This window comes from Apium graveolens, unplaced genomic scaffold (assembly GCF_009905375.1).
Source record: "Apium graveolens cultivar Ventura unplaced genomic scaffold, ASM990537v1 ctg8785, whole genome shotgun sequence".
NCBI lineage: Eukaryota > Viridiplantae > Streptophyta > Magnoliopsida > Apiales > Apiaceae > Apium > Apium graveolens.
This window is the reverse complement of record NW_027421469.1, coordinates 1-17,473: the sequence shown is the minus strand read 5'-3', so window position 1 is coordinate 17,473 and position 17,473 is coordinate 1.

The following is a 17,473-nucleotide window of genomic DNA, read 5'->3' as shown; positions in this document are numbered from 1 at the left end:
TTTGGTTTTATGATTCATGTTATAATTCTAAGTGTATTATTTTTATCCTTTTTTATTTCTATATGACTTATAATTCTATATGTTTTATTTTTACTCATTTTTTAAATTTTTATAAGCCATGGTTTTTAATTTTTTCTCTAGGCTTGAATCCTTTTTTTAATTATATTTTAAAATAAATAAGTTCATAAATTGGCTCAGCTAAATAGGTTCAGAGAAATATAAACCACGACCAAATAAATATGCCATGTGTTTAAACTGAATTTTTTTAATTTTTTGGTTGAATTACATTTTAACAAAATGGTATGAATATTACAAAAACTATAATTTGGTTTCACCACTAAAAAATAATAAAATTGTGCAAACCGCAATATGATTACAATTCTATTTTCGTAGAACTATAAATTTTTTTCTTAGGATACTTGGTTTCATCTTAGTATGATTACACGCCTATATTTATGTTTCATGTTGAGTTCTATGTTATTTTTTAACAAAAAATAAATTTGAATCACACTATAATTACGATATTTCTATTTTTCGTAGAATTCTTTTTTATTTTTTATTAAAGTAATAAAATGGAATCCTTTTAATAGTGTTATCTATAGTAAACTATGATAACCGAACACGGGTATAATTTGTAGTTTGGTTAATCCTGTTTTTGGTTATTCAAATCTCTTAACCAAATGATCATAACCCTTACATCCGAATACTAAAAAAAATATACTAACCAAGCTTACGTTAGAATCCCGCCAACAACAAATATTTATATTATTATTTATAAAATTATAAATAAATTTCTAGGTTCGAATCCTGCCAATAACAAACATTTATATTAATATTTATAAAAAAAATACACTAACCAAGTTCACGTTCGAACCCCGCCAACATCAAAAATTTAATTATTATTTATAAATAAGGTTAATGGTTCAAATATCATCAACCATATAGTATTTTATACTATATTCTTTAATTTAACTTAAAGTTATACACAATCAAATTATAATTATATTGTTATTAATTTACGTATTTAATTATTTATATTAGAATTTCAATAAAATCATATAAAATAAAAATAAAAAATCTAAATATTAACGGAACCCGTGCATCACACGAGTTTTAAGCTAGTTATTAATTAATAAGGAAACCATACTTTGGTTTCACCCGGTTTTACAAACTTTTATTTTTACCCCTTTTTAAATCTTCCTATAGCTCTAAATATATTATTTTTATTCTTTTTATTATTCATATATAACTTATAATTTTATATGTAATATTTTACCCGTTTTTGATTCTTATATACCACATATTTATATTGTTTATATATAAACAAAATCGTATATACATTATAATTTTAAATTCATACCTGCAGAATTTTATTTTAGCACTAAATGCAAATTTATACATAAATAATGAATATTTTATTAGAAAAAATTATGTAATCACAAACTATATACAAACACAAATTCAACTAAAAATAAGAAATATAATATGCAATTACTTATTAATTACATATGACTTGTGTTTAAATATGACTTATAATTCTATATGCAAAATAACCTTGAGCTTGTTGTTATAATAAGATTTGACTTTTTCAAAACTATATATAATTTTAAAAAAAAATTGCAGTAATCGTATAATTTTATTTATTACATATTTTAATAAAAAATAAAATATTTTTTTATAATCATTATTATTTAATATTGATATTTTAATCTACGCCCGGGCAGGGGTTATCTACCAGTATATACAATATTGCAGAGGAAACCGAAAGGAGTTGTAACTGTGGCATTTTCTAATATTGAAACCCTAGTTGTAGCCTCACAATCAAATTGAGAAGAAATGAGCTTGTCAAAGCCAAATTACATCCCCTCCTCTGACTTCGTCCCTGAAGAGCTCTTGTCAGAAATATTCAAAAGACTTCGTGCAAGTACGTCTTAAGCTGTGGAGCTGTTTGATAATCCAGAAATTTATATCTGGAATCCTCTTGTTCAAAAATTTAAGACTGTCCCCAACTTGCACCTTTCTACAATTGAACATATGGAGCTTATGATTATGTTGTGGTGCATATTGCCAACCGTTGTCCGATCTGTGCACCTGATGTTGATACTTATGGATATAAACAATACCAGCACTCAGTGGAGATTAGTGTTTATAGTCTGAACATTAATTCTTGGAAGAAGATATGCCAAGATAAGTTTTTTGTTGATGATATAAGTCCACATCAATCAGTATTTGTTAATGAACTGCATTTTGGGTTGGGGTTACTGCCAACAACCATTTTATTATGTCCTTTGATACCAAGACAATGTTGGAAGTATATGTTGTCACAATGCACTAATATATAATATATATTTATATGTGTTTGTGTATAAACTGGAGAAAACAAGTGTTTTGCTGAACTTCTTAATTATTGTTACGTTCAAACGGTTACAATATATAAAAGAAAACAAACAAGAGAGTGACTCCTACAAACTAGGATCTAAAAACTGAAAGTCCTAAACAAACTCAAACATTAACATCTTATTTTTGTAATGCTCCTGTCTTTTCTCCACGACCAGTATTATGCTCACCAGAAGCTGAAGACTCGGACAACATCAACATACATACTAAACTAACAGCTATTCTCTAATGATCATGTCTAAAGACAAGTTAAGATTAAATCCCAACAAACTCCCCCTTAATCTGAACTTGTCTGAACACATTTCTTTACTCCAAGTAAATCTCTCATAGTTTCAAACTTAACAGAAGTCAGTGCTTTGGTGAGAGAATCAGCTCTTTGTTCTTCAGTACACACGTGCTTCACAATTATTTCCCCATTCTCTACACATTCACGTATGAAATGATACCGAATGTCTATGTGTTTGCTTCTGCCGTGAAACACTGGATTTTTGGCCAGGTCTATTGCGGATTTGTTGTCAATGAACAACGTTACTGGGCCAATGTTTTGTTCAGTAACCCGAGTTAACAGCTTCCGTAACCAGATGGCCTGACAAGCCGCTGCAGTAGCCGCCATGAACTCGGCCTCGCAAGATGAGAGTGCCACGCATTTTTGTTTCTGTGAGGCCCATGTTATTAAGCTTTTGTTGAGATAGAAAACCATCCCCCCGGTGCTTTTTCTATCTTCCACATTACCAGCAAGATCACTGTCTGAGTAACCGATCAGAACTTCATTTTCGTTGTCTCGTGAGTAGATTAAACCGAAGTCCAATGTCCCTTTTACATAACGTAGAATACGTTTTGCAGCAGCCTGATGTAGAAGAGTTGGCTTTTCCATAAACCTACTCACAATGCCCACAGAATACGCTATATCAGGTCTGGTGTGGACAAGATATCTCAAACCTCCAATTATACTTTTAAACTCAGTGGAGTTAACTTCCTTTCCGCCTTCGTCTTTGGTAATGATTTCCTTGGGATGCATTGGGACTTTGGTCGGGTTGCAGTGCAACATACCAGCTTTGTTGAGAATTTTTTTTGCGTACCCCGTCTGTTTAAGCTGGATATATCCATTTCCCTGTTCAACTTCAATACCAAGATAGTAGGTTAGCTTCCCTAAATCACACATATCAAACTTACTTGCCATTTGTTCCTTGAACTCGATGATAGCTGCAACACTTGCTCCTGTTATAAGAATATCATCGACATAGACGCCAATTATTGTCACTTCCTTTCCCACACTTTTTGTGTATACAACCTGCTCATAAGCACACCTGACAAAACCCAATGCCTCCAAACATTTATTTAATTTCGAGTACCAAGCCCTAGGAGCTTGACGAAGGCCATATAGAGCTTTAAAAAGTCTGTAAACGAGATGCTCTTGTCCTGGTTTGATAAAGCCTTCGGGTTGCCTAACATAAACCTCTTCCTTAATTTCCCCGTTTAAGAATGCTGTTTTGATGTCAAGATGATGGACCTCCCAGTTCCCTTTTGCAGCAAGAGCAAGTAACAAGCGTATTGTCTCAATTCGCGTGACTGGTGCAAAGACTTCATCGAAGTCTATGCCTTGTCTCTGCACATATCCTTTGGCTACAATCCTTGCCTTGTGCTTAATAATATTTCCGTTTGCATCCCGCTTAATCTTGTATATCCATTTCAGATCAATGGGTTTTCGACCTCAAGGCAGCTCTGTTAACTCCCAGGTTCCATTTTTCTCTACTGCGTCCATTTCAATTTCCATAGCCCTTTTCCATTCAGCTCCCCTGGCCGCTTGAGTGTAATTTGCTGGCTCATCTAACCCCATTAGATATAATTCTTCAATGTCCAAATCAATGGGTTCGGTTTCACCGTAAATTTCAGTCAGTGGCCTGTACCTTTGAGGTCCTTCATCAGAATCTGAGCTCGATATGGACCTGTTTGAGGTGCCCCCCGTTGATATTTCTCTCTCAAAGGCTGACCTAGTTACATTTGGGCTTTGTACATCACTTACAGTGGTGTTACTGAGGTTATTACTTGAAGTTGACAATCTTGTACTTGAGTTGTCATTTTCTTCCCATGTTTCATGACCTTCACTTGATATTTCTGAAAAATTTGTGGCCACAGTAAATGATCCCAGCCGTGTTGTTTCCTCAGTTTCTTCTGACCAGTTCCAGGACTCCCCTTCTTCGAATACTACATCGCGGCTTACATAGATGCCTTTTGTTTCAGGATCATACAGCCTGAACGCCTTTGTACCTGCTTCTTTTCCAAGGTAGATAACTGTTTTACTTCTGTTGTCTAGTTTCTTTAAGTTTGCACCATGTACTTTCATGTGAGCTACGCACCCGAAGATTCTAATATGTTCAACATGAGGCTTTTTCAACGACCAAGCCTCATAGGGTGTAACTCCAGTCACTGCACGAGTAGGGAGCCTGTTAATCAAGTACGTAGCGTGTCGGACAGCTTCACCCCAAAACCAATGTGGCAGATTCCTTTCTTTCAGCAAACTTCGTGACATTTCAATCAATGTCCTGTTACGCCTTTCGACTACGCCATTTTGCTGTGGCGAATATGGAGCTGAGAAATGTCTGATGATCCCAGCTTCATCACAATATTGATTGAATTACTTTCGAAGTGAATTCTCCCCCGTTGTCTGTCCTGAAAGTCATGATTCTTTTCTCCGGCCCATCTTCAACCAAAGCTCGAAATCGTTTGAAAGCATCAAATGCATCACCCTTGTTTTTTAACAAATATGTCCACATTACACGAGTGTAATCATCAATTAAAACAAGAATATATTTGTTACCTCCGGGAGTACATGGCGTGATGGGTCCACACAAATCCCCGTGGATTAATTCGAGTGCTTTCTTGGCAGTAAAGCTTGATTGTTGTGGGAATGCTTTTCTAGCCTGTTTTGACATCAAACACCCAGTACATACTTCACTTGGTTGACTGATCTTAGGCATTCCATGTACCATATTCGTTGTTGACATGAGCTTTAGAGCCTTAAAATTGACATGGCCTAAACGAGAATGCCACAACCAATCTTCGTTGTCACGCCTCGCCATTAGACAATTTGCTTCACTGTTATAGATAATAATCTTATAGAGACGATTTGGAGAACGTTTTACCTTCATTAGCAGATCACCTTTATTTTCATGAACCCAGATATTTTCTCCTTTAAGTACTATCCTGTAGCCATTTTCAGAGAGCTGCCCAAGACTTATAATATTACTTCGAAGAGAGGGAATGTAATATACCTCGTTTAGAGTCCTGCTTTCTCCATTTTTGCACTTCAGAATTATTGAACCCTTTCCCTTTATTTGAACTATCGATCCGTCACCGAATTTAACCTGTCCTGTCACCTTCGTGTCAATTTTGTCAAATTTTGAAAATTGTCCAGTCATGTGGTTACTGGCACCATTGTCCAAGTACCACAGATTGGATTCCATCTCCCTTTTATCTTCTCCCTGGCTTAGTTTAGGTGTGATTTATTTCTCGTTAATCAACAGCGAACCATTCCCATCCTTTGTATTCTCAACCATCAACAATGCAGGTTCGTCGTCCGGAATTTGCATCATGTTTGCCTCTTCTTTAGCCTCTCTATCGCGTCTCGGTTTCTTACATTCCGCTGCATAATGTCCGTATGCACTGCAGTTAAAGCATCGAACTCTACTCTTATCACGAGCACCTCGATTAAATTCTCTACTCCTGTTCTTCTGTGAGGTCTCGATGGTTCCTTTTGTTGAGCGTTTCAGCCATTCCTCCTTTGTCAACAAAAGCTTACTCTCATCTTCTTTTTCACGTTCAATCCATTCCTCCTTGGTAAGTAGTAGTTTCCCTCCCCCTGTTTCAGTTTGCCCTTTAATTCTTTCTTCATGAGCTTTTAACGAGCCCACAGTTTCTTCTATAGTCATTGACTCAAGATTGCCAAATTGCTCAATGGTAGAAGCAATTTGCAAGAACTTGGAGGGAACCGCGCGTAATAACTTTTTCACCACATAATTTTCGGCCAGGTCTTCTCCTAGTGCACGTATGTGAGTAACCAGGTTGTTCATCTTCATAGAGAAATCGTCTATTGAATCTGTGTCCTTCATCACCATAGATTCAAATTCCGCCTTAAGGGTTTGTACCTTTGCAGCCTTAACTCGTTCTGCGCCTTGGCACAGTGTCTTGATAGCCTCCCATGCTTCCTTTGCCGTCTCCTTGTCCGCAAGAGAGAGAAGCACATCTTCTGGGATGCCCTGATATATCGCTGCCAGAGCCACTTTATCCATTTTTTCGTCAACCACCGTTGATTTAGGATCCTTTGGTGATATGGCCGCCCAAACACCATGAGCCTCCATATAAACCTTCATTTTCATCGCCCATGCTGTATAATTCGCTCTTGTCAGCATGGGGTAGTTCAAACTGATCATTCATCCTTGTTTTTAGCCGTCTCCATTGATTGCGCCTTTGGCATATACTTGGGCATTAACTAAAAGCCAAGCTCTGATACCAGATTGTTGTCACAATGCACTAATATATAATATATATTTATATGTGTTTGTGTATAAACTGGAGAAAACAAGTGTTTTGCTGAACTTCTTAATTATTGTTACGTTCAAACGGTTACAATATATAAAAGAAAACAAACAAGAGAGTGACTCCTACAAACTAGGATCTAAAAACTGAAAGTCCTAAACAAACTCAAACATTAACACCTTATTTTTGTAATGCTCCTGTCTTTTCTCCACGACCAGTATTATGCTCACCAGAAGCTGAAGACTCGGACAGCATCAACATACATACTAAACTAACAGCTATTCTCTAATGATCATGTCTAAAGACAAGTTAAGATTAAATCCCAACAGTATAAGCTAGAACCTTCTCGAGCTTTGACTTCTTTTCTCAGACATATATGTACTATTAATACCATTCATGTATCTGGTATCTAAGTAGTTACTTTTGGAACTATTTTTAATCTAAGCTTTATTTATATTATTTTTTCTTAATAAATAGTTGGCTAACATATATGTAGCTGACTGAATTAGTCGTACATCAGTTAGAGAGTTTTTAGGAGAGTCCTGGTTTAGTTGGAATAGTGGAGTGTTTGTAGGAGATGTGAACTCAGTTTGTTTTACTTATCTGCTTGTAGTGTTTTCCATTTTAGTCAGTACGTTCAATACAATCAGTAAGTTTGTTCTGAATTCTCTATCATTTACTTACATATATACATCTGGTTTGGGTTTTTGAACCAACAGTTAACAGGTCTTTCAAATTTCCAGGATATTTAAAGCCATATAATTCAATGTATTTGCTATTTTGTAATCCTATAAATAGGAACTAAATTTGCTGAGATAATGTAATCAATTTTTCAGAGAACAAGTTTCTTCTCTGCACTTTAATCCCGTCAGACAAATATACTGCAAAAGATCATGCCACCAGGCTCCATTTTACCTTTTGAACATCATATTCTTTTTTCATTTGATCAATCTATTGCTTGCTTTGTTGAGGTTAATCCAGACGATATTAACGATGAGTTCAATGAGCATGATTCAGAGGAGGATGACGATGATTCTGCTAGTTTGGACATTTGGGTATTGAAAATTAAAGAAAATATGATAGATAAGTTTTTCTCGGAGGAAAAAATAAGTGTTAGTTCAAGTGAAAATGTTTGTACCGAAGTATTGGGTTTAAGGAACAATGGTGATCCAATACTAGAGAAATCAAATAATTTGATTACATATGATCTTAAGACACATGAACCATATGATTTGGGTGAATCGTGTAATTTTGTTGAATCGTTTGATCGTTTCGCTTCTTGGGCCTATTACAAGTATGGCTTTCCATCACTTCTTGTAATTTGTCCATTTGTGGAAACTCTCACTTATCTTGATATTGATTGAAGTAATTGGACAGAATGTGGTCCAAAACCTGTTATTGTAATGGGAGCTTGTCGTAGTTCTTATCATTTTTTTTTGCTAGGGGTAATTAATGTACTCATGTATTTATATGTATTTATACGTGTGTATGCTAGATCTATAAAGGATGTTAGACTTATGTCATTGAGAATGATACAAGTTTCAGGTCCTCTAATTTCAGGTGCCAAAAAATAAAGTTTATTTATGTGTAAAATATTGAAATCAATTTGTAATCTTATAATTTTAACATTTCTCAACTTCCATTGTTGTTAAGCGATATATGAAAAGATTTGATAGAGTTTGAGACTTTAATGCAAAACTAGATATTTTTTACATATGAATTAAAAATTGATTATATATTTCAAACTACTCTCACACAATGTTTTTAAACTAGTTTCACCAGAGAAGGTTCCCTAAGTGTACATTATCAAACTCACTTTAAGATTCAAGTACAATATCATAGTTGGCACTTCCGTAACAACAATAGATACTATATAGTATAAACAATAAAAGTAGCAACTCATATTTTGTTTGATTATACTGTTTTATAAGCATAAAATTTTTATATATTAGTGCTTCACTATAATAAATTGGTTTTACTAGTTGGGCACTAAATTGTTTTATTTCAAGTTCTCTGAAAAACATAATTTTTTAAATATTTCTTACAAAAATTTTAGAGAAGGTCCCTCGAATACGGCGAAAATTCTTAGGACTAGCACTGGTTAGCGCATATACTAAAAAGGATGAGATGAAGCAAACGTTTCCTGAATTCTAATTTCGTGTTTTAAATTATATCATTGTCCACTAGGAGTTGGCTCTTTGTGCTTAATAGTGTGTCATGCTTTAGAATATTTTGTTTTTTCGGCTCACGATTATTGTGACGAAGTTTTTCGTACAACATTATCTGATAAGGTAACTTAAAGTTATGTTATTAATTCTCAAATAGTTTATCATTTCCCTTTTCTTTCGTGAGGAAGTAACTAATAGAGTCATGTATTTAGAGTCACGTATGTATTGTATGTATGTGTGTATGATAAATCTGTATAAAGGATGTTTAGACTTATGTCATTGAGAATGATACAAGCAAATGAACCAAAATGATACAAGCAAAGAACTAGGTAATCATCAAATGGATGTGCAAATCAGTTGTTTCATTCTAAGTGATCATTTATATTTTTGCAATCCAAGTACTTTTCTTTATATATACCGACTTATGTTTATCATTCAACTAGATTAATTTTCTCATTATATTTGTTGAAAATATGCAATAGTCATACATGACGCATCTTTCTATTAAACAAGGTCACTCACAATTATATTTGCTTTTCGGTTTAAAGACATTGTTTCATTACAATTACATGTTCTTTACCAGTTAAATGTAATGCAATTTTCTTTATGTTTTTTTAATTAAAAAAATTCTTCATATCATGTTTTTTTATCGTTGTTAACCCGCAGCCGCTATCCTCCAGAGTGTGCACTCGGTAAACCCTACGGGCTCAAGCAATAGCCTGCAAATCACGTGAACCAAGGTAAACCGTAATGAAGCGACATGCTCTGACTCATTAGGCATAATCATAAATTCTTCTCCCGTGGGGATTCGAACTTGTGACCAAAATGATAGTTATCCACTTTTTAAACCAACTGAGTCAGGTCATGGTTTTTCTATGGTTCTTAAAAGGTTTCATCACTAGATGTCATGATTTTACTAATTTATATGTTTATGAGGTTGTGATTTTATCACTATATATATGTTTTTAAAACTTAAATTTGTTTGTTTAGCTTGATGTTCCCCTTTTAGTGTTTGATGTTCTACACAGACTGAAGTTGGAGTTTCGTTAAATCTATCCCTCATTATAAATTGATTTTATTTGTTTGAAGCCCTTTTCAACTAGGTCAATGTATGGTGCATGTTCCATGACTTTCCACTCCCTTTTATATTACTCGGTTTTACTAAGATTACTTTTCTCAACTATATATAGGCTCTTGTATTAAACTTTTTGGAAAAATACCTCTAGACCAAAACACAATTTTATCATATATATTCTTGCTACTTCACTTGAAAATTAAAAAGTTAAATATTTAGTTTACAGTACAAGAAAACCATCATTTTTATCAGCGTTTTGTTAGGAAATAACTAAATCTGATAGAAAAATGGGTCAATTACTAACTTGATGAAAAATACTAAATTGGTGTTTGTATCACACATGGTCAGCCACGTCACTTTTCACGTCAACTACCAAGTCACACAAATGGAGACCCAGTTGACGAGTTGGCCAAGGGACGTTCTTAGAGGGGGCAATTTACACAGTCAAGTTCTTTTTCCTAATAGAATTAGTTTTGATTGAGTATTTTCTAACAAATCAACACACAATCTCTATTCCACATTCATTATTACATTTTACAACAAATATTGTCAAACAAAAACATTATGCAATTTTATGTATTAGCATAAGTGCATTTATACAAATTAATAATATAGGTTGTGCTTTGCACACACGAATTTATTGAATTATTGCCATATACAAAATTAATTTGAAAATATTATTATAAATTCCCGACTTTAATATTGCACTTTTTTTAATATTAACAAATACATTTATATTGATATGCACCATATTAGTCTTTATAGGTGTACATGAGTTTAAAAAAATAAATTACACCTATATGCAAAATATATATGACAACATAATTATAATTTTTTTGATTGATTTCTTTTAAAATGTTAAAAATTATTGTAAAATGTAAAATAGCTAGCTTAAAAATTACTATATTTAGTTTGTTTCACATTTGAGATTTTTTTAATATACAATATATCATATATTACTATGTGCATTTATTAAATAAAATAAGTTTTGAAAGTCATACCTAAAAGACGATTTTTACTATTATAATATATTGTGTTCTTCTGAACTAACTCAATTTAATTATGTCACATAATTATATCAAAACCTCTTACTCGCCGTTACATCCCACAATTTAAATTTTATAAAGATAATGTTGTTTGTTAATGGAAGATTGGTCGTGTTATCTTTATTATAAAGTTGGACCGGATGTCTCCTCCCCATTTTATATAAAATATTATGGTGTGATAGTGAATATTGAGATGCTAAGATTTTTGGGAATGAGCGGTTTTAATGATTATTTAATTAAATTATAAATAATAATATTAAAAAAATATATAATGTACATATTTTTATGACATATATTTTAAAACATCCGATAATCTGATACCTTTTTTATAATCCTCATATTATTTATTAAATATTAAAATTTTTATTGATTTGATGTAATTAATTACATTATGACTGAAATAAAATATAACATAATAAAAAATTGTTGTTCAAGATTTGCAATTTTTTACTTGGTACGATTTAATTTAATAGAATAGTTACCTCATATTGGGAAGTATTATTAATATTCGGAAAAAAATTCATTATCAGAAATTTAATTTATTGAAATTAAATGTAAGACAAATAAATCACATAGTTTATTATAAGTCATAACAAATAAATGACTATAAATAGTTATATTAGATTTAATACAAATTTTCTTTCATGTAATTAAATTTTCATAAATTTTTTATTCAATTTAACCATAAAAGTTTCCTCACATCATGCTAAGACGAAGAGATATTTACATTTTCTAATAAGTGCTTTATAGACAATATAAAATAATTTTTATATCTAAATAATCTAAATCAAACTTAAATGATTTCAAACTATTTCTCACAAGGAACAATGGGGATTTAAATTATACGTTTTCTAAACAATGGTATTTCAGTTATATAAGTTCAAAATATAGTTAGTATCAATATAAACTATTAAAATAGGAAATATTAAGCGGGGCATCATCATTTTTTGGAGTTTAATAATGTTATAAGCATTTGACTTATTTTTCATAATCAAATTACTTGAAAAATATATGAAAATGATATTTACATGCATTGCCTATTATGTGAAACAATGATGTCAACCTATCAAATATGTAGAAATTTTGTTTTAACTATAATATTAATAGATAATGATATTTAACATATATTATTTATGAGTATTAAAATAATATTTTTAATTAAAAAAATGACCATCACTCTAAATGTATAAACGGGATAAAATTTTAAATAAAAAATACTTTCTATGAAAAAAGAGTTATTTTCGATAAAAATAAAATATCCCGATAATGAAATCTAGTAATTATTTTTTGGAAAAAGTATACATGTTAATAGAACCAAATATGTCCCTAGATAAGGAAATTGAATTTAGGATTTGGAAAAATAAAACAATATTGAGAATTTTCTTCCTTTGAGATAGGGAAATTCAAGCTTTGTTATCAAGGCATAAAACACTAATGTTAGAACTTTCAAACGTTATTCTGCAACCCACTTTACCTCTGCATAAAAATTGCATAAACCAATTGCTATCCATAAAAATTTAATTCACATGTTTTTAGTTACCGTGTTGAACGTGCCCAAAAATTCTAATTCCCTTTTAATACGGTAGCTAGCTTTTGTTATTGTATTTTCATTTCATGATATTTTTGGTGCAAATCCGGCAATTCTGATTTAACCTGAGTTATAATCTCTTATAAGTTACTTAAAAGTTAAAAATACATATAATGTTTTTTAACTTATAAGGCATCCCAAACAGGGGATCTTACTTTGCTGTTTGTATCCTCCCAGAATGGTGATTTTTTCACATGCGATGCTATGTATAGGATTACATGTATCTCTATATAGTTTAGGTGGACTATCATCCTGATGGAATTTGTTGCCTAAATTACATATATAAAAATTGAGGGACGTGTTCTTAATATCTGCCTATAGTTTAGGAATTTGAATAAATGAAAACACGGAAAAATTCATTTTCTGCAACTCTATTTTTCCAAACTTATCTCCAATGATATTCCAGCGTAATGAAGTATGAAATAACTCTCAAAATGATAACATATCTTGAAACTATAAATACAATATATAATAACTTTTATACACGTCAATTTTATAATTATAAAAAAACTTCCTAGAGGAGGCAAATCAATACTCGGTATCTAAGAGGTTTATACCTAATTAAGCAGATACATGTACCCAAGTTGTTTAAGAATAAATTATACTCTTGAATAGTACCTACATAAATAATAGATAAAAGTAACTACTTTTGACCTTAAGACGGAGAATAGATAAAGTAAATACAAACTTAATGCACGTTATCGGTTATTGGAGATGATGACATACCTGATTTGTCCATTAAAAATTGTTCTACCGCGCCAATAACACAAATAAGGACAAACTTCTTAGTAATAGTGAAGAATATAAAAGAATAATTTTAAAAATAAATGTTGAACCATGGATAAGGTTAGAATAGGTAGTTCCATACATTTGGTGCAAACCAATGATTTGAAATTCAAAACTAAGTGCTTCCAAGATTAGTTGAGGCTGAGCACATTGATGCACGTATAAAAAAATAGCTAGACCATATGTACGGGGATATTCCATGTTTTTGCGTGCAAAAATCCAAGATCCATCAGTAATGTGGATAGTAGTGAATTTGTAGGTAAAATGGATATGGGTCGATCCATGTTTTGATTTGACATATTCAATCAAAGTGATTGAATGGACATAAAAGCAAATGATTTTTGAATTAGCTATAAATAGGAAGGAGGTATAATGTGTAATTAGGGGAAGATAGGATAGTACAATTAAGAAATATATAGATATCTCAACACCCCAACTAGCCATGAAAGCTTTCACGGAGTAGGAATTTGACTAAGAGGGGGCGGACGAAGCAAGCTACATGGACTCTGTCCTTTTGTTGTTGCTAAAGCTTCTCGGGTCGAGCCAAAAATTTTTTATCTATTAGAAAGGGAGGGTAAACCCCGACGGCGTTTGGGCGGCTGGACGAGGGTCGTATTATTCGGATTCGCGCCCTTCAAACACAAAAAGTGAATGGCTCACCAGATGAAGGAAGGAGCGTGTAGAAATCAAGATCGCGTCTATAGTAGATAATTTTATTAAAAATATTCAAGTCACATTTTAACACATTATTTTTAATATTATTCCTTAATAGTTATCTTTCTAACAAATATTGTGCTTGTTTAATAAGAATTAAAATAAGGAAGTTATTAAAACTAGTTCAATGCGCATTTTACACATAGAGTGGGACTGAAAAGTTTTTATTGGGTCGAGCGGAAGAGATTTTGTCAAAAACTACAACGTCCATTTAAACCTATATAGGTCGGGCATTATTGTAGTAGTCATATACAATCAATTTACCCTATTTCTTTAGCGAGCCGCGGAGCTATGTCGAATTTAGTGAATGCAATTTAAATTTTCTGGCTCAGCCATCGTCTCGGAAGATGAGCTTGTCAAAACACAAGCACATGCTCTTCTAAAACTTTACTGAAGAAATCTTGTCTCAAGTATTCAAAAGATTTCATGTTAACTATATCTTACGTTGTGAAACTGTCCAAAAGCATGATATTCTCTCGTAAAAACTCCCTTTTTTCATCTCTCATTATTGCAACTATGAAAAAACTAACAGCCCAAATTAATCCTAAGTACTCTACTTTTCCATAATATTGATATCAATTTTATTCACTGTACATTCTGACAATGGACAATGTGAAGAATATTACACATTTGATTATCCACGTGACTTGCCCACTAGTTTGTGGTATGTGCAATCAAATCATTTAATTTAGGTATCTACTATGTTGGATAAAGAATTTTACCATAATCTCGACATTTATATCTAGAATCTTCTTTTTCAAAAAGTTAATATTATACCAGAGTTGCCCCTTTCGACACTTACATTTAAGGAGACTACGCTTTAGCTTTTGGATTTTTACCGGAAGTGAATGATTACGTTGTGGTACGTGTCGCCAAACCTAGATCAACCTATGAAGCTCTATAATTGAAACATATGGATAATAACTCACATGTTAACTATGAACAATAACTGCACACAGTCATGATTGATCTTTATAGTCTAAATACTAATTCTTGGAGGAAAATATGCCATTCTTATTAATTGTATGTTTGGTCATCAGTCAATGTCTGTTAATGGTATTGCATACTGGATAGGGTTTGACTTGTCAGATCAGTTAATTATGCGCTTCGATATCAAGACAAATGTATTGTGAAATATATCAGGATGCCTGATGTACCTCACGATCTTCAAATTAAGGATCACTACATCCTTACAATTGGTCAATCTATTGCTTGCTTTATAGAGGGTTATGAGATCGATTTAGATGAGGAGGATCCTAAGTTGCACATATGGGTATTTAAAGATAATGTGAGAGGTGAGGATGATATGATAGGTGAGTTATTTTTTGGAAATGAGTGTTAGTCTAGATGAAGATGTTTGGGCCCAAGTCTTGGGTACAAGGAACTATGGTGATCCATTACTAGAAAAATCAAACAGTTTGACTGCATATGATCTTGATACTCAAGAACCATATGATTTTGTTGAATTCTTGTATACAGGTAATAGTTGTTAAAAAGCAAGTTTGGAAGATCAAAGTGGACCGCATGATTTTTCTAGGTTTCAGATGAAGAAATTCTTGAGTTCGAAAATTTTTGAGGAATCAAATATATTTTCATTTCTTATATACTAAATGTTTAACACAAAATTAAATCAATAAACTAAAACAACAACAAAATAAAAAATTTTAAATATTTTAAGTTAATAAAAATTAGTAAATTAAATATATTTAAATTAAATATATCCATAATATCACTCAACCAAATATCAAGAATGATATTTCAATCTTATACTATCTTAACCCGAGTCCTCATTCCAACCCCTAACAACTTGCAAACCAAACAATCCCTTAATTCTTATAAATTAGTTGGGATAAGGATATTTAGAACTAAAATCAGTTATATTGTAATTTATAATTATTTTCTAGAAACAAGTTTTTATGATACAATATAAACTATTTTTAATCTAAAATGCTAGATAAATCAACAAAAAATGGGAAAGCGTGAGTTGTGTGGCCTATTTAATGTATATTAAAACAAGTAATTTAAAGTTGATAATTGTCATATAAGAGATATGTAAATTATTTATTAGGATTTTGCTCAAATTTGAGAAGTGATGATTTTCGTAGTTAAAATTGATGATTTTATAAAATATAATTTTTTTGGTTTGCACAAAATCACTAATTTAGAAAATTTGAAGTATTTCAAATAATCGCAATTTTTCACTACAAAATCACTCGTTCTCACAGTTTTCCTTTTAAGAAGTTCTCACTAGAGTGCGACCCATATTTATTATAAGTTATTTAGTTATTTTAAAAATTAATTAATAAATTGGTGAGGTATAAGGTAATTATTACTTATAATTTTAAAAAAAATCTAAAATTTTGATTATGAGTATGAATATAGAATTTAAAATAGAAATAAATTATTAATATTCGAATTCTCCGATTATAAACATATACCGACTAGTTAATGGCTTGACTGTCGGCATACTTTTCTTTTCTTTTTGACAGGTAAAGGGTTGGAAAAACCATCTCGGAAATAACAACATTATAACATGTCACACTCAGTAGGGAGGAAATATCACATTTTTTAAAATCTAAACATAATATTAAATACAAAGCTTTCTTAACAATCCAATGTGTCGGAGCATTACAAAGCTTAGAAACAAAAGTAGAGGTTTAAATTTAACATGGAAGCAAAAATTCTTATATTTTCGGTTAACGCAATAGCATGCCAGGGAGGTGTCTAGTTTAAAGATGTAAGAGAAATGGCCACAACCGAGTCAGATTCGATATAAGTCGAATATAGTTGTCTTTAATAGTTGCCTCCTTCTCTCATTACTTTTTCAAAGGCATAAAAAAGACATTATATCATCATTAATATCGATAAAACTTCCATACGGACATGCATCGAGCATCAAAAATTATGTTTACATGCCTGATTTGAATATTTACGGGCTGAAGTCACATGATTTCCACATCCTTCTCCAACAATTACTCCCGGTTACAATATACTCCGTTCTTCCGAAGCATGTTAGGGTCATAATTATTAGATTGTGTTTTTTTTAATGCTTTATGCAACAAAGTAGAAGATGTGTAAAACTGGATAAGCTGCAGTCAGATATCATACTGACCTTGTGCGATCTAGAAATTTTCCTCATTTTTTGATATAATGATACATATAG